We start from the raw sequence: 24,254 nt of genomic DNA on the forward strand, positions 1-24,254 counted from the left end.
TTTGAGGAGACATAACAGGTGGGTGGAAGAGAGGAAGAGACAGCATTCCGGGTAAGAGGACAAGAGTTGAACAAGCAGTTTGTGTAGTAATATCGGCTCCTTTCCTTCCTAACATTCTCACTACAATGTTTTCCACAGTACAGGATCAGAACCTTTCAGTCTGCTTGGGAAAAAGGGCTCAAAGCAAATCTCTTCAGCTCAGTAAGGGAGAACAGCAAAACTGGGAGTTAAAACCTGGACCAAAAACCACACTCCTCACTTACAGGAATTGAGAGAAAATACAGTGTGGAAATGAACTTCCCGAAATGAAGGGAACTTAATCCTAACCAAAACACCCAGACACACATGAACTTAATCAAGTGGAAGCAAGAGAAGGTAATTAAATAAGTAGCAGAAGACAAAGTGTTGAGGTTGCAAATATATTTAGCAACTGGCTCGTGAGGGGCAGGGAGAAAACGTCCAATTTACAAGACACAAAAGCTGAAAGATTGAGGGCAACGTGTGGAAAAAGCAGTTTAATGTTTCATTGACATATGTATCCATTTCACGAGGGTATTAGCAGGGGTTATGCATCGGTTATGTAGGTAACTCCACCGTTAGGCGAGAGTTACTGGATCACTTTAAGAAACTAGAGAAGAAAAATATATTCTATACAGCAACTATAATCTTAGCTACACTATAAGGTGTGTTAATGTTGGTATAAATGATAAGCATGTGTCTATACTGGCAGTGATGGGCTGGCTTCAGACCCGCTGCCCGATCATTGTCTTTAGACTCCCGTGGATGGAATGTTGATATTGTGTTTATGGATTATCCCTGCCCCGGGCTGGCTGGGATGTCAGATTTATCCATTTGCAACACTAGGGGTGTATACAGCAGCATATTTCGGAATAACGGCCGTTATTCCAGAACAACAATGCGAGCGTCTACACAGCAATTCTGTTATTTCGAATACATTCAAAATAACAGATGGCTTATTCCGACTTCTGTAAACCTCATTCCATGAGAAATAATGGCTCTTCCAAAATTGCTGTTTCAAAATAGTGGTAGTGTGGATGCTTCACCACTGCTATTTCGAAATAGCTCCTCCCCAGGACCATTCAGAGTAATTACTCCTACTGCTTCCTGGGGCTCTAGCACATCCACATTAGGGGAGCCTGACAGACTCATTTTGAGGCTTCCCTATAGTTTAGATGTGCTATTTCAAAAAAAGCTATTTGGAGTATTTCTTCCAGAATAGCTTATTCCGAAATAAGTGTGCAGTGTAGATGTACTAGGATATAACTCTTTATATAGTGGTACCTCACTAAAATTCTCCTTTATTCCACACTAAGTTCCTGCTTTCTTCAGACAAATTCAAGGTTCTACGCTTGCTGATTAATTTCATATTTGCCGTGCAGTCATAAAACCAGTGTATAAGGCCCAAATGACTTTTCAGTCCTTGTGTAAATCCCTCCTGGATTAATAAATTGAACTGATCCAATGGGAAGAAAAATCAGCTTTGAGTTGCAGACGTTTCCACAAAGCCTCGTGTTTGGCTTGCTAGGATTTGTGGGGTCAGACCATTGGCTATTTGCAAATAGTCGGCGGTCAGGCGTGTGTTTGCCAGGGTGCCAATGACATTTTTGAAAGTCAGAGAGTGCCGACCTGAACTACTACTGCACACTCAGCCGCTTGTGTTCAAGATAAGGAAAATCTGAGGAAGATGAAGGCTCATGAATCACCTTTAAGAGACGTTTGGATGTTGGGATCTGCTCCATGGCAACACCAGTCAGCCAGACATTTGGAAACCCAAGGCTGGTGTGGAGCTCAAAGAAGGTGAGAGTCTGAACACGGCAAACTCAGAGGTGAGCAAAGGATTCCATGGGGGACACCAGAGCTCATCTTAGTCTAGGAAAAAAACCTTGATCATGGATGTGCTGAGGTCACCGCTTACCATGCTGGTCAATATCATCTCAGTGTGGTTTTTTTTTTCTTATTGGTCTCCAGGGCCAGCCCACCACATTTTGGCACTTGAGGCGGGGAGCTGAAATGACGCCCCCATGTCCCCTCGCTTGGGCCAAAACTTTGAAAGGTCTCAATTCTCTGGGTCCTTGTGGAGCCTCACTGGGGGCTGCCTCAGTTCGCCTCACGGTAAGGCCAGCTCTGTTGGTCTCTGTCTCTAGCCATGGACTCGTCTTACATGTGGGGTGTGTCTAGACTACATGCCTCCGTTGATGGAGCCATGTAGATTAGACAGATAGTGAAAGGGAAATGAAGCCGCGATTTAAATAATTGCGGCTTCATTTAAATTTACATGGCTGCCGCGCTGAGCCGACAAACAGCCGATCAGCTGTTTGTCGGCTCAGCGCGCTAGTCTGGACGCTCCGCGCTGACCTGAAAGCCTTTTATCAACCTCCCCGTTATGCCTCGTAGGATGAGGTTTACCGGGGAGGTCGATAAAAGGCTTTCATTTCAACAGGGGGGCATCCAGACTAGCACGCTGAGCCGACACACAGCTGATCAGCTGTGTGTCGGCTCAGCGCGGCAGCCATGTAAATTTAAATGAAGCCTCGATTATTTAAATCGCGGCTTCATTTCCCTTTGCCAAACAAACAAATCTACATGCCTCCATCGACGGAGGCATGTAGTGTAGACGTACCCTTAGACTGCAACGCTTTGGCACAGGGATCATCTTTCTGTTCTGTCTTTGTACAGCAGCAAGCGTGATGGGATTCGGGGCCACCATGGGGGCTCCTGGGTGCTATCATCATCCAAGAAAAGGACCCTAAATCTACGGCTTGGATTCCACTCTCGTGCATTGTAAAGCGTGCGAGTGTGCACATACACGGGAGGAGAATTGAAAACCAAAGGTGAGCATGCCACGGCTTGTATGATTTCCTTAGGGCCCATACAAATTTCCCATGAAATCTATACAAGCCTGTAAAAGTCTGCTGATTGCACGGATTTCCTGCTGTGCTGACTGCTTGCTCCTATATGGTTATATACTCTGAATATCGCTTTTCGACCTCCCACGTGCCAAGTTTTACAGTCTTTATTTGGACACTCATTAGGTGTGATGTTTCATGGGAACTCCTTTTATTGCTCCTGCTGTGCTGGGAAGTGACTTGACAGTTGCATAGTGCAGAATCAGGAGGAAGTTAATTTCCTGACATGCATGGGCAAAAGATCCCCCTGGTGCATGACCAAACACAGAGTTTAGTACATTTCAATGGATGCACAACTGCTGCAGGCCACAGACAGGTCAATTCCTTGGTGACAAAAGTAACAGGAAGGAAAATAAATCACTCCCCATGTAACGCAAGACTGGGGTAACCCTGAAACGGCCCATGCTCAGATTTTAAAAAACAAGGGCTGGGAATTTCAAAGACTCCTACACGCCATGGGCACCTATATTTGGTAGGTTCTTTGGAAAATACCAGACCAGACCCTTCATGCTATCAGAGACTATACCAGGCCCTCTTGACTTTACAAAGCAGTTTTAGGTGGTCATCAAAAAAGCATGAGATTGGACATTTTTCACTCCCGAGAGATGAAAATACAGATGTGATTTGTTTTAACTGGGAATCAAAAACCGGTGCATATAAATGTCTTCTCCCTGCTCTCCATTCTATCTCCCAAATGTTCTGGTGACTTTATTTGACTCATGATACTGCCAGAATAGAATCAATCAGATTGAAAAAGCACGTTTTTCACATTATTTGCAACTCCCCGGAAGCTCAAAAGTCTGTGTGTGTTTGAGTCTGTATCTCCTCTTGAGATGTCTTAGCAGGTTTTGTGTCCTCTGGGGTCTCGTATTTTAATTTTTTATACATATTTATATTATGTTTTAAAAATGTTATAATCCGCCTCCAATATTTTAAATAGAGCGGCAGGGTAAGACTATTTTAAATACATAAATAATAAATGAACACAATCTGTTTCTTTATTATTGAACTTCTTTTTGCTCTCTCGTAGAATTCTCATACCGGTTTGCTGTCGTAGAGTTGGCCAGGTGATCTTTCTAGGCTAGTCCAGCAGGGCTGATCTAAGCTGGACACCTTTTAGGAAAACTACTTCTATCCACACAAAGAAGTAAATCTGTTGCCCTGTGATGAAAGATTTGACCAAATCTTGTCTGTAAGCTCCTCCCAGAAAGCCACACCCCTTTCCCAAGTTCCAGATGATCTCCAAAGTACTGCCCCTGACCAAGTTCGTTTTAGATTACTTTAAACGAGATCTCCTTAAGTTTGCAATACAAAGTGTAAAGTCATTAACAGCAACCGCCCATCACACCAGCAGATCTGGAAATAAATAAACTTAAAATGCCAAAGAAAACACGGTTTTATGTTTTCTGCTTTTCTAACATTGATTTTACTGATGTGTTTTTAAAAAAATGTAAAATAAAGTGCCGTAACGTTAACTGAGCAGGCCACACACAGGATGGAGAGGGTATAATTTGCATTTTAAAGCAGCAGCGGGGGAGGTGGGAATTGTTTGTTAAGCCTTTTCATAATATACATGTATTTAACCTCGACGCCCAACCGTAACCCTAACCCATCTTGCTAACCCTAGCCCTAGCCCTATTAGGGCTCCGATTTTTGGAAATCCATGTGCCCCTAGCACCACCCAGAATATGGCAAGCTCCCTCTCCCGCTCCTCAGCCTTCAGAGCAGCCCAGAGTGCACCGCCCAGCACTCCAGCAGTGATTTAAAGGATCCGGGGCCAGTTGCCCCCAATTCCACCCCCTACCCCCCAAGGGCAGGCCTGCATGCATAGAAATGCCCAAGTCTAATTTCAGAAAGTCTTCCATCTTCAGGAAAGGTAACAAAGGCTTCCTCTGTTAGAACGCCTTTCCATCATGTCACTCACCATCCAACCCCTCTTTATTCCCAAACCCCTCCCAAAACATGCCCCAGTAAAATAGAAGCCTACCCCCAAAAGAGGGGGAGTGTCAGTGACTCCGTCTAATCAACGAGGGACCTTGCTATTGCTATTCATGTTAGGTGGGAGGTGCTCAGATAATACGGTAGTAGATGGTAGAATGAAACTTTAAGATACATAGATTTGCTGACATATGTACTGGGATTTGCTTGCATGATGTTTGCAAGTGCACATTCAGAAGCCCAGATATGCATCTAACTGAATGGACCAGTTATGGAGGCGCATGTCTCCAGCAGAAATTCTAGAACGTTGGGCCTAGATTACTTCCTGTCTGAGAATGAACTATTTGATGGGAGGGGGACTGTAACATAATGCAATATCCTAAATCTGCCAATGATGGATCTTGGTATGGCAGGGTTCTGTCTTGGGTATAACCTCCGCCTGCCCAGCCACCTGCCCCATCTCCCACTTTTTAAACTCTCACACATGAATCTGAAAATGAATAGCCAAAAACCACCGAAATATCACAGAATACCCGAACGTCTACAAAGATCAGCTTTAATAATAACCAGTGAGTAGCTAATATAGGTGAAGGGTCCCTGGTAGAGAAGGGTTTATTTATTTTTATGAAATATGCTAAACTGACGCAAGGAAGTCGCTATTTGACTTCTGATTTCAGCTACCTGGTTTTGCAGGAAGCTTAAACCTTCAAAACCTGTTCTACTAGGGATCCACCAAAATGGGAATCTATCTTGGGTCTCCCGTATGACAACAAAGGCCTCTAAGAAAACCTGGATCTCTTGTATGATAGCACAGAACTCAACCTGCTAAGAACCTGCCTGGTGCCTTCAAACAATAGTTGTTTTAAAAAATGTAACAATTAAAGTGCTTCCTCCAGTCACCAAGACCTCGCTTGGGGCACTGAGAGAACTATACAGTGTTGGGATTTTCTCCAAGGCCTTCCCGCTTGGCTTATCCAGACAAGGTTCTGGAAGAACACTTCATCCAGTTTTCTGGGATCCAGCTCACCACTTGCATGACTTTATTAGGCATTTCACAACTCTTTGCCCACACTGGCCAGGCCTGTGCATGGGGTGATTGCCAACTCCAAGCCGCGTCACACACTGCAGCGTATATACATCTTTCCTAGTTACAAACAGCTGTATTGCTTGCCCATACCGACTCATCCTTTTGCAGATTGTACAAAGCCAAGCTTACCAGTTCTGAGGAAATCTGCCTACTGCATAATCACATTAGTTAATTTAGTTAGTTTCTGCCAGCTGTATCTATTATAAACATATTCACAATTATTAGCAAGGAAAGCAACTCAACTCTGTGTGTGTGTATGTGCTTAGAAAACATATGTAGTCAGTTCTTTCAGCAATTACTTGGTTGAGCCTGTGATGGGGTAGACTGGACCCTGAGGCCCATCACCAGAAACCCTGTGGTCCTGCCACATCCTGCCCCGGAAAAGGACTATAGAGAAGTCTTCCAGGCAGCCTAGAGTGGCCGCAGGAGAAGCAGCCAATCAAGAGCTAGGAAAGTCCTATGAAAGGAGCTGAAGGACCAGAAAGCAGTCAGTTCCTCTGGAGACCTCAAGGGATGAAGACTGGGCGATTGGGCTGACTGGGAGAGCAGTAGCACCACAGACAGCTCATTGCGGTGAGCTTGTTGCAGACCGGCGGACTATAATGGGACTCTGGGGTAAAGCCCTGAGGTAAGGGCGAGGACACAGTCTCCAGGAAGGGAAGCCCTGGAGGCACCACTCTCGATCAGAATGGGGAACAGACTGAGGGAACGGACTCAGAGACGTTGTACAGAGGGGGCCGAGATGAGCCACTGTGAAAGGTGTACTACGGAAGGGGTTTAAATCACACAAGGTGTGACTTGGCTGGAGGGCTGAGGTGCTGACGTGGCTTTCAGCTGACAAACAGAGAGACTGCAGGCGCACGCACTCGGCCAGAGAGGGGCATTCACAAGAGGTGTGCACCACCCTGTTACAAGTAACTTCTTCAGGTTTTTCATGTCTTAGCTTGGGCCTTCTCATACCCACAAAAGCTCATGACACTACATTTTTGTTAGTCTCTAAGGTGCCACAGGACTACTCATAGTTTTTCAAGTCAGCCCTACACCTAGAAAGCATTCTGTACAGGATTTATGGTAGAGGACAGGGAAATAAGAAACTATTTCCTTACTGTTGCTGGACCTATTCTGCATTCTGATGGGCAGCCGTACAATTTTGGACATGTCTCCGTGTGGCGCTAATTCATGTGACATCTCACATCGCGATCCTGTTCGGTCCTCTGCTGCCAGAAACCTTTAGGAAGAAATCGTAGTTAGAGGTTTGTATTTAAGAATCCATCGAAAGACCAGTGCCACTTTTTTTTTCTGATTTTTTGCTAATAGTTTTGTCCTTGGATACTAGATAAAAACACAATGGGGAAAAATACCTAGGACACTCTAGAAGGAAATAATCAAGTCAAGTTTGGAGAGCAAACATCTCTTATTAGCTAAGGCTCATGTTTGTTTAGACCACTTGTTCTCAACCGTGGGCCATATGGCTCCCCAGGGGCCACGCCCTACCTCCAGGGGGCCACATAGAAAAAATGGAACATTAGGTAAATTATGTACCTTTTTTTCCAACTTACAGCAGCTATGAGGGAGGCCACAGAGATAAACGAGGCTCAGAGGGGGCCATGAGCAAAAAAAGCTTGAGAAACACTGGTTTAGACTGAAGTCACTCCCGGGAGACCTCCATGGAATCTCAGACAACTAGATCTTTGTATCAGATCTAGCCCAAGACCAAAAGTTGCCAATGAGAAGGCGTCCCCACCACAAAACCTCCTTTCCAGTTGACTTAAAAGGGCGATACCTCTCCCCTTCCTGGAAATGGTTCCCCCAGCTCAGGGTTAGGTGTAGGGGTGAGAAACTAGTACTGAAACTGCTTGTGTTAGAGCTATTTGATAGAGAGAGGTCATCATGGTTTCTCAAAAAAACAGAAAAGGGGACCAACAACTCAGTTTGAGTACGTCTACACGGCAACATTATTCCAAAATAACTTAGTCCGCATATAACCAGCAGGCTGCGATTTCGAATGTCGAACTACTATCAACCTGGAGGACTTCTCACTCGACTCCTGTAACTCTCATTGTATGAGGAGGAAGGGAAGTTGGAGGAAGAGTGCTCAGTTTCGAAATAAGTGCTGTGTAGACGCTCCCAATTTCATTTTCAAAATAAGCCAAGCAATTAACGTAGCTGAAGTTGCATAGCTTATTTTGCGTTACGCCGTGCTGCGTAGATGCACTCTTTGATGGAGGAAAAAAAAAAAAACATGAGGAAAAGTCCTCCATGAAAACATCCTGAGCAGATCCCAACATTTGGATCACCCTTTCTTAGCTCCTTCATCTCTCAACCCACATTCATGTCATTCATTGGAATAACTCATTCAATGGCAGCATGACACAGCGCCCTTCAGAGAGGATCAGTAGCCCCCCTGGCCAGCTGAAGAGTAGACCACATCCCTTTCTCTGCTCCTCAATCAAGGACTGAAGATGCCTCCTCTGGCATGTCCACTGATCGCGTGTAAGAGATGGGACGACAGACTAAGTCCCTCTGGCTACTGTACTAACTAGACAGGGGTGAACTTTCAGCACAAGTTGAAGAGACTAACCCTCATTCTTTTGACAGCATGGGGTACATTTCCAGACCACTGGACACACTTCCTGTCATGGCTAATAGGACAAAATCCCCAGTGAGCCAGAAATGGGGGATTCTATCAGGCCCTACAGGGAATTCTTCAAACTTTCCAATTTAAAAAGCCCCGCAGTGTGTGTTTGGGGAGGCGGAGGGGGTTAAGGGGTAGCTTAATCCACTTAAACATCCAACTGGATGGAGAACTGGATTTTTTTTCCAGTCCGTACGTGTATATATAGCTGGAGGTTTGCCCGGGAGCACTATCTGAGCAATGTGTTAGGTTTCAGGTCAACAGACCCGCGAACAATAATTGCCTTATTGCAAGGATATTGCATTCCTGGCTGTGCACAGTGGTGGACTGTCACCAAAGAGCCTTTACCTCACACTGACTGGGCCACGGTCTCTTGACCCGTATTATATCCAAACTCCCTCCAAGATGGACCCATTGTGACATGTCTTGTTCTCTCTTGAAAACTCTAAAGGGCATTTAACATTTTATTAGTGAAGTACGTGTATTGGGGAGGGGAGAAGAGAGTGCTTCGGGTAGAGGGGGAGAGACAGAATGGAGGAGGAATGGTCCAAATCAGAAAGCTGGTCAAAACTTTCTGAAATTTCATTTGTTGGCAAAGTTGCTCACTCTCTCTCACACACACACACACACGCACTGCAAAAAGTTCTTGTTTTGATAATAATACAAGTGGGTTTTTTTTCATGACTTCTTTCCATGTTTCGCAATCAACTATAAATCTGGGGAGATTTTTTCAAGTTTTGACATTTTTAATTGACATCTAGAACTCATATCCCCTCCCCCATGCAAAATAAAACCAGGCTAGATTTTCACAGTATTTTTGTTTTTCAGCCAGCTCTCTCAGATAAGTAAGATGTTAGTGGGATTGGCAGGAGCTCTCAAAATTGCAAACAGTCATGACAGGGAGTCTGATTTTCAAAACTCGAGACACTATTTTATTGGATGTCTTTATTCTACTGAGCACTAGCCACTTTCGACATATATTTGAACTACAACCAGATGGGTAGAAACAAGTATAAACTGTGGTAGCTTTCCCCAAACCAAAGCATCGCCATCTCAAAACACAAAAAATCGTCACTGCAAACATAAATGCACAGCCACCCACACAGTCCATTCTGCAGATGCCCTCAGTGCATTACCCACTCACAAAAAAGAAAAGAGAGATGGGGTTTTCTAGCTCTGACACTGACCTACCGTGTGTCCATAGGCACATCACTGAACAGTCTCTTTCACCTCCTACACTTTGTTTGTTTTGTTATATTCAGCATCCAGCCCATCTGGACTCCAATCTCAATCTCAGCTGGGGCTTGTAAGGTGTTAGTGGCAATAATAAGAAGCAATGCTGCACATGGAAACGGCAGTTTGTGTGTGCAGTCACCCTAGCTGTCCACACAGCCTGTGTGTGTGTGTAAATTAAGTTTGCAACTTTTGCTGCAGAGTTTAAAACAGACCCTCCCCAGCCACACGATCTTATTTGCCTCCAGCCGTCTGTGATTTCAGTATTTTCAAAGTTTGCTCTGAAAGTATTTAACTGACTCACAAAAGACAGAAGCGGCACTGAAAGCCCCTTTTTCAGAGTTCATGCTACAACACTTTCTCAACACACTTAAATGCCTCTTACCTACAGTCTGTCTTAGACTGTCAAACCCACAGCTGTGGTCATAACCACAGCCTGGACATGGATTTCTATATGGGTAGAATATCTGAGACGCAGTTAAAAGCAATGTTGCAGTTACTTTACCTAACATTTTGAAGAGTTAGCAGGTACCCTTTTCCCACAGAGGCTGGAAACCAAACTTTCCTGTAAAAGGTTTATTTTTAACTCATTTAAATAACTGGCAGGGGGTGTGTGGCTTCATTGGCACGCACCAGAAACAGATATTTCTGGGGCCGGCGGCACTGGAAGTGTAACTACAAGATGCAAGCCTCAGCTACAGCAGAGACCCGGGAATGAGCAGTTTCTTCTCGGCTCTGTGTTGGCTCACCCTGTGACTTGGGCAAGTCACTCGCGAGAGACCTTTTCGAAGGGGGTACAAGTACACTCACAGGGGAGAGGCAAAGCTTAAGGAAGCAAGTGAGATACAATGAAGTACAATGGATATTAGCCAGGATGGGTAGGAATGGTGTCCCTAGCCTCTGTTTCTCTGGAGGTGGGTGACAGGGGAGGGATCATGTGAGGATTCCCTGTTGTGTTCCCTCCCTCTGGGGCATCTGGCATTGGCCACTGTTGGCAGACAGGACATTGGGCTGGATGGACCTTTGGACTTAGGGTTGCCAGGTGTCTGATATTGACCCAGACAGTCTGGTATTTTCGCCTCCTGTCTGGTAAAAAAAATTCAGAAAATACTGGACACCGAAAATGTCCAGAAAATACCGGACACCAAAAATGTCCAGAAAATACTGGACACCTGGCAACCCTAGCCAGGCCCAGCCCCCTCCCCCTCAGGCCCTGACACCCCCAGCCCCCTGACTCCGGACCCCATGCTTACCTCGTTCCGCCGGGAAGCTAAGTTCTGGCTTGAACAAGAACACAAAATGGCCACCGGCAAAAAGCCTAAAGACCAAGGGGAAGCAATGCCTTTCCTGGGTCTTAGTGCTCAACCGCTCCCCTGTTCCTTTCCCTATTCTAACTCTGCACTCACTCTGAAAGGGGCCATGCTGTTTTAATGCTGTTTTATTATTTTATTTATTTATTTTTTGCTCAACAACTTTAGTCCCCCCCCCTTTTTTTCCCCTCAACAGAATTTTTTCCCCAGTGTTTTTTTTGGGGAGGGTTGCGGAGTGTTCGGTATTTTTAGTTCAGCCATCTGGCAACCCTACCTTTGGTCTGCCCCAGTATGGCCGTGCTTTTGTTCTTATGCAGTGTCCTGAGGCCTGGGCAGGAAATTCGTTATACTCCTCAAACTAAGGAACTAGAGGGTTATTCTGCACAGGATCCACCAATAACCCACAACCAATCTTGTTAACATTTGCATACCCTACTCTTCCAAATACCATAAAAATTGCTAGGATCAAGTTCTCTTTCCCACTTTCAGTCACTGGGGGACTTTATTAACTCAGTATTATTACAAAAAACCAAAACCCGCTCCTTCTACCCTCACGCATGTGGTGGCTCCCACTGGCTTTACTAAGCTTGGTCATGCTGGTGATCAGGCTGAAAGAGTGTACCCCAACTGTTCATATTAGTCCCCAGGGAACAGAAAGATTCCCCTGTAGTAGTGGAAAAAGAGCTAGAAAGCATGACTCCAGCAACTGGCCTGGTACTTGGCAAGGCTGGGACCAGTGATGGCAACAATCTGACTGCAGTCTCATGAAAACTGCTTGTCAAAGATTTTCCAAAAGCTGAAAAAAAAAGTAATACAGAGATATCTATTTGCAAGTAACCACCAGACGCGATCAACTCGTCTTGACTAAATACTCCACAATGACATTATTCCACAATGGCATAATCCTTGGAGAAAAACCACAGCATTCTTGGATCCAAAACAGAAACTCGACACATGTAATACCTAATACTAGAGTATACTTTATACTCTGTTTTCCTATGAGTCATTTTCCATCCCACTGTCTGTTGAAAATATTTTTTGTTTATTTATTAAGGATGCTCTCAATAGCTTTATTGACTGGTGAGAGAGAGAGATTTTCAGCATCCCAGAAACCTGCCACTGAAACTACCCTAACTAAAGCCATCTGCTTGAGTCAAAAGCCACGGCCTCTAACATTCTTCGGCTAAAGTCACATTTTACTTACTTAAGGAACAGCAATAGCAACACGAGGCTCCAAATTAGGTTTGGAGTTTTAAAACATGATAATGTTATGAAATGTCCAGAGGGGAAGTTTTCACGGTTCTTTGTGAATGCAGGTCAGTGCCAATTTCTGGTTGTGAACATGGAAGCACAGGCCAGGAGTGAGGGAAAACCAACCGCCACCAAACTCTTAGGTTAGCAGGAGAAAACTGCCAAGTGAAACTGACCCTGTACAGGGAGTGAAACAAACCGGCCTCGTTTCACTGTCCAATCCGCGGATTTCATCTGGTCTTGTTTAGGTCGGTGCAAATCAGGAATGACTCCAGCTCAACCAATGGAGTTAGAGACATGTAAAAATCAGTGGCAGCCAGATCAACAGCAGCACTTGAATGCATGGCAAAAATATAAACCAGCCATTTATTTAATAGACACATTTATAGAATTCTTACATGCTCGTCGGTCGAGTAACACAGGCTTGGATTTGGATTTGTGTTATATGATTTTATCTTGGTGATGTCTGTTTAGCAAGAACACGCTATACATTATTGCAGGTTGAACCTCTCTAGTCCGGCACCCCCAGGACCTGACCGATTCCAAACCAGAGAATTTTCCAGACCATGGGAGGTGAATATTGTCTAGCACGATTACCAAAACTTCCACCGCTTACTACACTGTTAGAGGACATTGAGGAGTAAATTTGAGATAAATCACAGCACAGAACACTGAGAGCCAGGCTTGGTGGCTGAAAACAAACTTTATGGAACCACATCATGCAGGACCATGGATCTTGCTGGACCAGAGACTTCTGGACTAACCTGTATTAATTTTTATACTACAAAGGCTGTGTCTAGACTGGCAAGTTTTTCCGCAAAAGCTCCTGCTTTTGCGGAAAAACGTGCCAGCTGTCTACACTGGCCGCTTGAATTTCTGCAAGAACACTGACGATCTCATGTAAGAAATCAGTGCTTCTTGCGGAAATACTATGCTGCTCCCGTTCGGGCCAAAGTCCTTTTGTGCAAAAGTTTTTGCGCAAAAGGGCCAGTGTAGACAGCTCAGATTTGTTTTGCGCAAAAAAGCCCCGATCGTGAAAATGGCGATTGGGGCTTTTTTGCACAATAGCGCATCTAGATTGGCCACGGATGCTTTTCCGCAAAAATGCTTTTGCGGAAAAGCGTCCGTGCCAATCTAGACGCTCTTTTCTGCAAGTACTTTTAACGGAAACTTTTCCGTTAAAAGCATTTGCAGAAAATCATGCCAGTCTAGACGTAGCCCAAGTGTGCTCATCCTTCCCTGGGGATCACACTTTGACATGATACAAAGGCTTGTGTATTCCAGTGACCCTGTTGGCAGCGGAAGTAGGAATTTTAACTCCTGTCTGGGCCACCGGACACGTCAAAGCTTAGGGGCCAACTAAAAAGCAGTTGGGTGGCCCTCCAGAATAGGGGTGGAGCGATCTCACAACAAACGATCCTTGTAAAAGTGTTACATTATAGCAACACAAGGCAGCTGCAGGGATGCCAGAGCTTAGCTCGTGCTGGTGACATCTGATTGCACTGGAAGGTTTAGGATTCGGAATAACGCCCACATGCTCCACTCAGAAGCCAGGCCCCATAGTGCTAGACATTGTCCAAACATGTACGAGGAGAGGATCTGTGCCCCGAGAGGACTTACAGCCAACAGCCTAATCATCACGTCAGCTAAGAGGAGCTGGGCCATACCCCAGGAGTAAGACGGACATAATCACATTTATTCACATTTCAAAATAAATCCACATACACATTTGCAAATGATGATAATTATTTCCCATGGCAAAAAAAAAGAAAAGTTCCTATTCCCCCCTATTGTACCACAAGCCCTTATTAACTGGCTCATTTCTCTAAGACTGCAGGTTAAAAATGGGCCTTTCGTGGGGAGGGGACAGAGAGCGGCCTTCTGCATTGCCCCATTGAAGGGACATCGCTCCTACCTGCCCATCTCACCAGCAGGCAGGCAGGAGGGAGAAGACAGACATGGGGCTAGGTATGTGAGAATCTAGATGCAGGGGAATTTGCAGTGATACCACCCGATTCAGAAAAACACGAAAGGCTGGTGCTCATTCTTCGTGCTTCCTAGCATAAACTGCTCCCACGCCAGAGCAGCCTGGAAGTCATTCTCACACACGCTGTATTGTATTAGAGCAGATTTCATACCATGCTTTGATCTATCCAGTGCCAGCCCTGTCAGGGAGTAGGAGAGCAGACTGGCTGGATTACAGCCTCAGGGCGATTTGCCTTCCGCCAGCGCAGACACCCCGATCCTCTGAATCCATTTGAACTCCATCCAAAACAGCCATCCCCCGCCTTTAAAAAGGTGAGGCGGGGTTTTACTCTTAAAAAAAAATGATTCACCTTATGGCTGCAGCCCGAGGTGTTTGTTTACACCAGTGTTTCTTAAACTGTGTTCTGCGGCGCACAGGTGTGCTCTAAGGCAGTTGGAGGTGTACTATGGAGAACCGAGTTCAAAATGGCCGCCCTTAAAGGGGCAGGCAACTTTTTTTTTTTTTCTCAATAACTTTCCCCTGACCCTTCCCTTCTCCGACCTTTTTTATTTTTGCTCAACAAAAAATCTTTGGTGTTCCTCTTAAAAAAATTATTGTTTGGTGTTTGCTCAGTCTTAAAAAGTTTAAGAAACACTGGTTTACACACACTCTGGGCATGTCTATGCCAGGAAATTATTTCGAAAGAACTAAATTTGAAAGAATAACTCCTGAAATAACAAAATCGAAATAGGGTGTCCCCACTACAAAATGAGTCCGAGGCAGGCTCCATTAATGTGGACGCATTACCTTGACTTAGCGCCCCAGCCAGCCTTAGGAAGTAATTACTTCGAATGACTCTGGGGGGTTGTTATTTTGAAATAGCGGCACCAGAGCATCCACACAACCACTATTCCAAAATAACTATTCTGAAAGGAGCGTTATTCCCCGAGGAAAGCAGGCATACAGATTTCGAAATAACCAGCCTGTTATTTCCAAATAACGGGCTTAGTAGTATGGACGCTCCGCTTGTTATTTCAAAATAAGGGGGGGAGGTATTTCAAAATAACTCCCTAATGTAGACCAGGGCTAAGGCCCCTTCGCCGGCTCCGCTCCTGCACACTAGCTAACCTCTCCAGGTGCAGAGTCCCATAACGCTGAGTCTATCGGCCGGGTGCTGAACTACCAGAGGTCACACAAGCAACACAGTCCATCTGTACGAACAACTGATGCAACAAGCCACAACGTGTTCACAGTCTTCTAAGTAACACATGAACTGCTGGCCTTGACCCGTGCAAGGGGCGCCATGAACCAAAGGGCATGTGACCTAGACCATCGCCGCTGGGGGACCATCATGCTGCGGCAGTGAACGGGCACTTTGTGCACCACTTTCAGCACATGGTGGGACTTCACTATTCACAGCAGGGCTAATAAACACAGATCAAAAGGCTCCCCCCCCCCAAATGGGAGCTCCCTGACATCACCTGTTTCTTTCCAGGTCCTTAGCAGAAAAAGAGAAACATACGAGAGGAATAAGGCATCAAAGCCAGCTCTCCGGACCTGGTCTGCTTCGTGAACTGTCAGGAGAGCCTCCCCGTAGATGCGACACCCTCGCCTTCTTCTCATTGCTAAGCAAGGCGAGTAAAGGTCAGATGAAAGTCCCCTTGCCAGGGCACGGCAGCAAACCATGAAGGTCTTTTCTGTGAGCAGGCAGGTGTCCGTAGACTAGCGTTATCGTGACCTTTTCATTGCACAGGTGGGGCTCACATTTCCCCGTGACTTAACTATGAATAAAGACAGGTTTTGGAAGGAGGGTGGCCTCCCCTTGCCAAACAGCATCTTGTCTTGCATCGCGCCAAATGCCCTGAACCGCTTTGAGAACCTTGAGGAATTCCTGGTGCAAGGTTTGGGCATGGGACAAGACCCTGGGGCAGGTGAATTGGGAGTTTTCTTTCTAAGGTTTGGCACCACTCAAGATATGACTCACAAGCAGCGTTCCTACAGGCGGAAAGAGCTGGGCGTCTTCTAGGAGAGAGGAATACAGCGGGGCTGGGAGTGGCTGACATTAATTAAGACATATTTCTCAAGGCGACCTGAGTATCGCGTTGGAGTCTATAAATCACGAAAAAGATTCCTTGCTACTTGTCTCTTCCTGCGATTGCTCCTTTAGGAGAAGGAGCCAAGAAGGGGGAAATGTCTACCTGCGGTAGCAATGATTTTTCCCACCCTCCTGCAAAATGTTTTGTTTGGCAGCTTATATTAAAACCACCCTGCACCCTCAAGCCCAGGCAAATTAAACACAGGTAAAAGCTGCGTAGTCTAGTCAGAGCCCAGAGAGGTCTCTGCAAGGTGAACGGCATCACAGTGCCTATTATTCTTATTTAATATTTGTGTTGTAGGAGCAACTCGGAGGCCAAGTCATGGAGCTGGACTCCCCATTGTACTAGCTTCTGTACAAAAAGACGGTTCCTCCCCATAAAAAACTTACATTCTAACAGTACACCGAAGATCGATGCTGCCACGGTTGATCTTCCAGGGTTTGATTTAGAGGGTCTAGTGAAGACCCGCTAAATCAAACTCAGAGGGCACCCCCGTTGGTGCCAGTACTCCTACTCCTCACGAGGAGCTAGGGAAGCTGATGGGAGCGTTTGCTCCCATTGGCCTTCCGCTGTGTGGATGGTGCAGAAATACAACTTAAAATACGTCAACTCCAGCTACACAATTTATGTAGCTGAAGCTGGGTATCTTAAATCGACCTTCCGCTCCAGTGTAGACCAGGCATAAGTGCCTTGATATCATGGCGATGGGGACATTTCTATAGGTGGGAAAATAATTTCCAACCATTTTTATATATCTCTTAACAATTCTTCAGGGATATCAAGGGCTCTGAGTCCTCAGCAAGTCCAAGCCAAGTTCCCTCTCTGTAAATATAAAGTCTTTATCATTAGCATTTTGTAACAAGGGATGCATTGGTACTTCCCCTGCAAAGCACAGGAGGTTCCGTGAGATAGCAGTACATCCACCTGCCTTCTCTGTTCCTGGTAGCCCACCACAACATGGGCAGTGGGTATCAGGGGCCAGGGGTGGGAATGCCTTCCCTGAGTCTTAGTGCTCAACGTGTCCCCTCTTTCTATCCCTATTCTAACCATTCCCGCAGGTTCCCCCAGCAGACTGCTGCTGCTTGCAGACTGGTGACTCTTCCCCCAAACTAGATCTGTTAACTTAAAAGTGAAAACCCTTCCAGCTCGCCCGACCTGTCCGCAGAACATTGAACCTATGGAAGAGCCATTAAGTGGTACCGAAACCATTTAGCTGGCATGTGCCAACCCTGAATTTACTACAGGAACAGATGTGCATTACTACACACAGGACCTTAGCTTAAAATCTGCTTTAACTATTTCATTAGTTTGTTGCTGAAGATAATACAATCACATCTCTAAAAAATCCTTGTACAGATATTTAGATGCAGTCCTAGTGTTCAGCTATAGCCTTAAATGCTTGGACCTTCAGACAGCTAGGCTACGTCTACACTGGCCCCTTTTTCGAAAGGGGCATGCTAATTTTAAACTTCGGAATAGGGAAATCCGCGGGGGATTTAAATATCCCCCGCGGGATTTAAATAAAGATGTCCGCCGCTTTTTTCCGGCTTGGGGAAAAGCCGGAAAAAAGCGTCTAGACTGGCCCGATCCTCCGGAATAAAGCCCTATTCCGGAGGATCTCTTATTCCTACTTTGAAGCCTTTTCCAGTCTGGTTTCATTTTTATCCACCAGGTCAAACTGATCTCCCCCTTAGCCCCCTGGCCAGCTGAACTGTTGCGCTGTATCTGCTATTTCAGTGTTCCCGTCCACACCCCAGAGCTAATGCAATGTGAAAGCTACGATCCTATCATGGAGAAGGACTTGTTCTCCGGAACAGCGTGAAGCATGCAAGTGTCACGAGGAGCCTTGCAATTAGTGGATGCTGTGGAACACTGCAAATCCAAGTGTCTCTGGTGTCAGGGGCTGTCATGATAATGGCATGGCTGGCCTTCTCTCCCAGGGATGGCGTGCACGGAGGTTGGATTTATAAAGCCAGGGTGGTGGGGGGGAATCATTAGAAAAACTGACAGGCTCCATCCTCAGGCAGCTAGAGGGATCCTGGTACAGCTGTGCACAAGACTCCCCCACTGAGGCTGTCTCCTAAGCCATGCTCCCATCCCATAGAACTCCCCCCCCCCCCCGAAACCTCCCCTCCATCACTTTCAATCTGGAGTGCTGCAAGTTAAGCTCCTTAATCCGTGTTTCAGCAGCAGGACAAACAGCCTGATTCTTTAAGACACCGAGTCCCTGCCGCTGCCCTCAATCTCGCCAGGGTCAGCACTTCCTTACTGAGCTGCCTCGAAGGGGGTTTAGGAGCCTGGCGCTCCCAGGTGTGCGAGTTCGGGCTGTGCGCTTTTCCCAATGTGACTATGCTTCTAAGTAGTTTCCTTCCTCGGTAAAGGGTTGCCTCCCGAGTCGCAACTGCAAGGGGAGCATCTGCCGAGGAGGGAAATGAATTCTGCTCACGCCCCCATCTCTCTTCCTTTGAGAGTGACTTGCCTTTCAGAGCTTGGAGTTCTCCCATGTCCACTCCCAGACCAGCATCCCCCTTTCCTTCTATCTCCAGTGTATGGATATTTCCATCTGTAGTCTACTGCTCGCCCTCTAGTGATAGGAGCCAAACCTTGGTCGAGTGTAACCCACACAAGTGATGACAGAGCCATAAACCTCCATAGCCTGCCTAATGCACCCCTCAAAACACACTCCGAGTGTAAGAGACTCTGTAAGAAACTGGTGGCTTACTGAAGTTCCCTCCTGCAGCCAGATAGACTTATTTCTCTATATTCGTTAATAATCTCATTATTTGCCCATGTGCTTTTTATTACCCTCCATATTCCAATATTCAAGGGACATCTGAGGCTAGTTTAGTCTGTTTGTATCGGGTCCATCTTCAGCTTGCTGGTATTTCCTGGTGGGCAAGTGGCCAAAACAACACACTGGCCTTCTAAAAGAAATAAATAAACTAAATTCATAAACAAACCAATAGATAAATAAATCAATAAATACCTCTCCGCGAACTGCCATATGCGGTTACCGCCTACAGCAATTGTCACTTTATGGAGAGTCGCTGGGCTTTCTCCTTTGGAATGACATCACACAATCGAAATGGCTTTTTGGGGGATATAGATGAGACCATCTTTAAACATTTTTTTTTTTTTTTTTAAGTTTGGAAGCAGAAGCAGGGCTGAAGGCCATGGAGGAAGCAGATGTCAACAGCAAGTCTTAGACACAGCGCCAGGGCCTGAACCTGCCTTTCCCAATCTTCTCCTTGACTTTAACAGCCAGACAGATGCACAGCTAAAGCCATGCAAGTGACAATGCCATCTACTGGAAGTCCAACGTGGCCCATTCCCATACTCTCTCCTACTTTAAAAGGCAGCCATCTAAGGCCAGGTCTACGCTGGGGGAGAAAGTCAACTTAAGATATACATCTCCAGCTGCGAGTATAGCGTCGATGGAGTTGACGTACCTTACGTCGAATTTCTGCACACAGGAGAAACTCTCCCATCAACTTCCCTTACTCCTCACGACCTGATGGAAGTGCCATCAGTGGTTGATTTAGCAGGTCTTTATTAGACTCACTTAATCAAACCCCAGAAGATCGATCTCCAGAGCATTAATCTCTGGGTAAGTATAAACAAGGCCTTATAAGACGTGAGCAGACAGCCACCTGTTTGGGTGGGGGTCCCTCTCCTGAAACATCACTGAAAAGTTGCTTTTTGCAGCACTAGCATTTGAGATGGGCCAAAACCTAAGCCTCAGAATTTGAAAGTCTTTCTATCTGGGGAAGATTCCCATTCAAATTCCCAAATTTGGCATCATCCCTTATAGTTCTGGTCCAAGGCTGGTGTTTTGGAAGACAATGCCTTCCCCTGCCTTACATACTGGCTGGGCGTGGGGCCTTTGCTGAGAAGCCGAAGGTGAATGCAGAGTGGGGGTGAGGTGAGGGGTCACTGCTCAGAGATGTGACAATATATTATCCCGCAAGGGAATTAGCAGGGAAGCCCCTGGAAATTCTCCGGCAACAGGGCGACACTCTTTCATATTTCAGGCCTCTTTCCACTGCTTCCCTCCAGGGAGGGCCCCTGGCGGGTGGCTACCCAAGCACTCAGCTTATAGGGAACAGCTTTTAAGGAGGTAAATGAAATAAACTGGGATCGCACCAAGCTATCCAACCCCCGCCGGAAACCGCAGGACCCCGATAGCAGAGAACCCTGCTCTGGAAGGCCGGAATAACCTGCGTGTGGGGGGTCTGACATCTACAGCAAACTTGGCTCTCGTGGCTAATTAGCAGTGGCAGAGGGGGCGGGTGGGCGGTTCGCTGGAGACGTTAATTTACTTGCAGCCATAATGGAAGCTCTTTCGAAAAGGTAGAAACAAAAGGCACATAGATCTCTCCCGCAGGCCTTTGGAATCAAACTCTGCCTGGCAGCTGCCTATTCCGTAGAGGAAAAAATATTCCACAAGTGTCTGTTTATTTTCCGCTCCTCATTTCCAGATAGCCCTCCGCTAGATGCATTCCTTGTACTCACTTGCATTCCTTGCCCCGGGGGGTGGAGGGGGAAGAGGTGGAGGGGGCTAACCTGGCTTTCAAAGAAACCACAGACAATTAGAAGATGATTTCAGACATGTTCTCCAGATCTCGTCTGATCTCATAACCGTTCATGCGTCTTTTGCTCTGCCAGGTTCCACTGGAAACTGAAGCACTAAATCAATGCAGGAAAATCCGGTTTCCCTGGTATCTCTCCCATCCACTGGAAGCACCGAACAGAGCTCTCAAAACTCCCTGAGAAATTTGGGCTTTATGGGGGTTCCAGCTCAGTTTTGGAGATTTACCAGGTTCTGCGGCATTGGAGGAGTTTGGAGGAAGAGACCAATGAGCAAATCCACTCTGGAGAAGTTTGTATTCAGATACAGACTTAGCTCTTGTCCTTAGTGCTACAGCAAGTTTAACCAAAACCTCAGATCCAAGCTACTTTGCATGTTGTAGGAGTTTTTTTATCCCAATGTGAATATCAGGAACAGTTCTAGACCAAACTTTTGTGAACTTGTTTCTGGAGAACTGTTCACAGAAACTATTGCCTAGGGAGGCTGTGGAATCTCCATCACTGGAGATATGGAAGAGCAGGTTGGACAGACACCTGTCAGGGATGAGTTAGATGGTGCTTGGCCCTGCCGTGAGGGCAGGGGACTGGACTCGATGACCTCTCGAGGGCCCTCCCAGGTCTAGTGTTCTATGATTCTATTGTCCTATTGTAGCTGATGACCATGCATCTCTCGAGCAAACCAGGGCGATGTTTTGTACGAATCCCATCCTCTTCTCCAGGGATATAGCAGAGGCTTGTACAGTTTCATGCTTCAGCCATGAAAAGCGAGGGTTTGTTTTGTGTGGTTCAAGTATTTGAGTTCAGTTGAATTGGAAATTCCAGTGACCCTTGGGGTGGAAACCCACCAAAACCGTGGATGTCAAGCAACTCCCCAGGCAAAACATGCGGGTGCTGCTTTGAAATGACCCCCCCCCCCCCATCCTCGGATCTTCTGAAGTTCTTCCAGCACCACAGTTAATCCATTTGGATATGAGACAACAGCCCAGGCAATTCTCTGGACATATGCATTAGTCTATTGCTCTCCGAGCAGAGACAGGACCAAAATCCCAGGTAAGAGCACCATGGAATTATGGGGAGGACGGAAATTTCAAAACCCAGCTTTGCAAATGGCCCCTGCATTATGAGGACCTGAATGAAAACCGGTGTTCCCTGTAAGCTGAGTGCTTGGGCAGTCACCTAGACAAGAATCAAATGCTGCTCAGATGATTAGCAGGGTGCCCACAGAAAGTGGTGGTTCACATCCACACATGCCTTGGTGCACATAACAAAATTTATTCTGCCCATGGATGGAAAATCTTCAAGGGAATATTGCTCATGATGGAACTTTGGAGTGTTAACCTCGATCTAAGCTGTACAGCTTGGACCCACGCCAGGGCCAATTTTTGTTCTCAGTTACTTTAGTGTAAATTCAGTCCGTCCACTGACTTCAGCGTACTGACGCAGCATTTACACCAGGATAAAGAAGAAGAATTTATCCTTTATATTTAATACAGTGGCTCTCAAGTTGCAACTCCCTTACAGCATCGGTGCTCCACCGAGATTGTGGTAGACCACGGCCTAAGAATAAAAGGCCCTCGAGAGAATCACTTTCTAACGTCACAGTCAGCGGAATGAAGTCATTGAAGAATTACGGGTATGCAAAATGAAGGCGCATCCTACAGCTGGATACAATAATGACTAAAGCGTCCTTATTGGAACGATCGAAGAGACCCGGCAAACACAGCTTTGCAAAATGCTGAGGAAATGGCTCAATTCCAATCAGGCTCAGGGCTGATTACAAAATTAGTAGTGTTTCACACAAAGTTGTATTTAATAAAGGCCCGTGGTCAGCTCCTCCCCCGTGCCTCGTACCGGATCACTATTAATGTTGGGAAAATAAACAGTCTTTTCCGCAAGCACAAACACACTAATGGGCTTCCTCTGCCAACAGGCAGTTTCCTCAGTTAACACCAGCCTGCACCTCCTCTGTTGCAAAAGGCAGCACGTCACGAGCAGAGGTGAGGACAGACAGAAGAGTTTCATCAACAGTCCCAAGTAAAGACTAAAAGAAATACACAAGGGCCATTAGTATACCTTTAGATCGGACAGAATTTGGCAACAGGCCTCCTTCCTTCCCTGCGTAACCAATAAAACCTCGGAATGAAAGAACTTTGCAAGTTTTACTGACTTTGTGCTTCCTTAGTGGCTTTTGTTCACTCTGCACTTCGCCCAATGTGGGCAGTGAGACTGGACCGGATGACTTTGCTGGTGGTTTCAGTCTGTTTTGACACCTGGTTGTGCTAGGGAGGGCACAATTCTGCGCACCTGATCTCGGCGACAAAACTCCCATAGTGCCGGATTAGGTCCGGTTCAGACTTCCAGCAAAACAGAAGCACACGTCATGCCGCTCCAGAATCTCTTGTTTTGGTTTGGGCTTTTTGGGTTGATTGTTTTTTCTTCTGTTCATTACGTCTATTCATTAGGTTTTTAATTTTTTTTAATTCCCCTCTAGAAAAATCAGACTTGTTGTTTACACAGCAGTAGAAAGCCCTACTGTTACAGACATTTCTCCTGACAAGAGAACTGAGAGAACGGGTTTGCCTTGTAAAAAAGTGGTTCCCAATCGCCAGGTTGCAAACCGGTACTGGGCTGTGAACCTCTGGCTGCCAGGCCACGGCACACTGCCAGGCCATGCCCATGGGGCGGTGGTATATCCCTTAGCTGCCGGAGCGGAAGCTGGCTGTTTGCGATGTCTCAGGGGGTCCAGGTATATGCCAGCTCTGGCCTCCTGAGCCCCCTCACAGCAGCCAGCTTCAACTTTGGCAGTCGCCACATGGGGCTGGGATATATAACAGCAAAAGCAATTACCTGTCAATTGTAGGACCAGTGTTAATAAGTCAGGGTGCACGTGTCTTATACATAGCATTGGATGTGAAGATGTGAATATCAAAGGTGGGGCAAATGGCCTTTGTTGTGTTAACCAGTTAAGATCTTTATTCAAGCCGAAGTTGGCAGTGTTGAATTTGTAAATGAACTCTAACTCTGCTGTCTCCCTCGGTAATCCAGTGATTACAACTGGTGGCTGCTGCAGCTGAAGCTGTCTGTTCACGGTGGCACTAGGGACCGGAGCTGGGGTCCATATTTTGGCAGACCAGTAACATTTTATTGGTATATTTGCATATTCCTTATTTGCAAAATGAACATGCAAACATGCAAAAAAAATGTTACCGGTCTGTCAAAAGTTT

General features: G+C 46.1%; 1 protein-coding gene across 7 annotated transcripts in view; it reads right to left on the reverse strand.

Moving 5' to 3' along the window:
- The window catches only part of LOC102449832 (zinc finger protein 469), a 511,263-nt gene that overhangs the window by 238,502 nt on the left and 248,507 nt on the right, over positions 1 to 24,254 (reverse strand). For all 7 annotated transcript variants that reach the window (XR_012906629.1, XR_331721.4, XM_075939908.1 and 4 more), the window contains one exon: positions 7,059 to 7,180. The gene's annotated coding sequence lies outside the window, so the exon portion shown is untranslated. The remainder of the gene's footprint in view (positions 1 to 7,058; positions 7,181 to 24,254) is intronic.

This window comes from Pelodiscus sinensis, chromosome 12, assembly GCF_049634645.1.
Source record: "Pelodiscus sinensis isolate JC-2024 chromosome 12, ASM4963464v1, whole genome shotgun sequence".
NCBI classification, from domain to species: Eukaryota; Metazoa; Chordata; order Testudines; family Trionychidae; genus Pelodiscus; species Pelodiscus sinensis.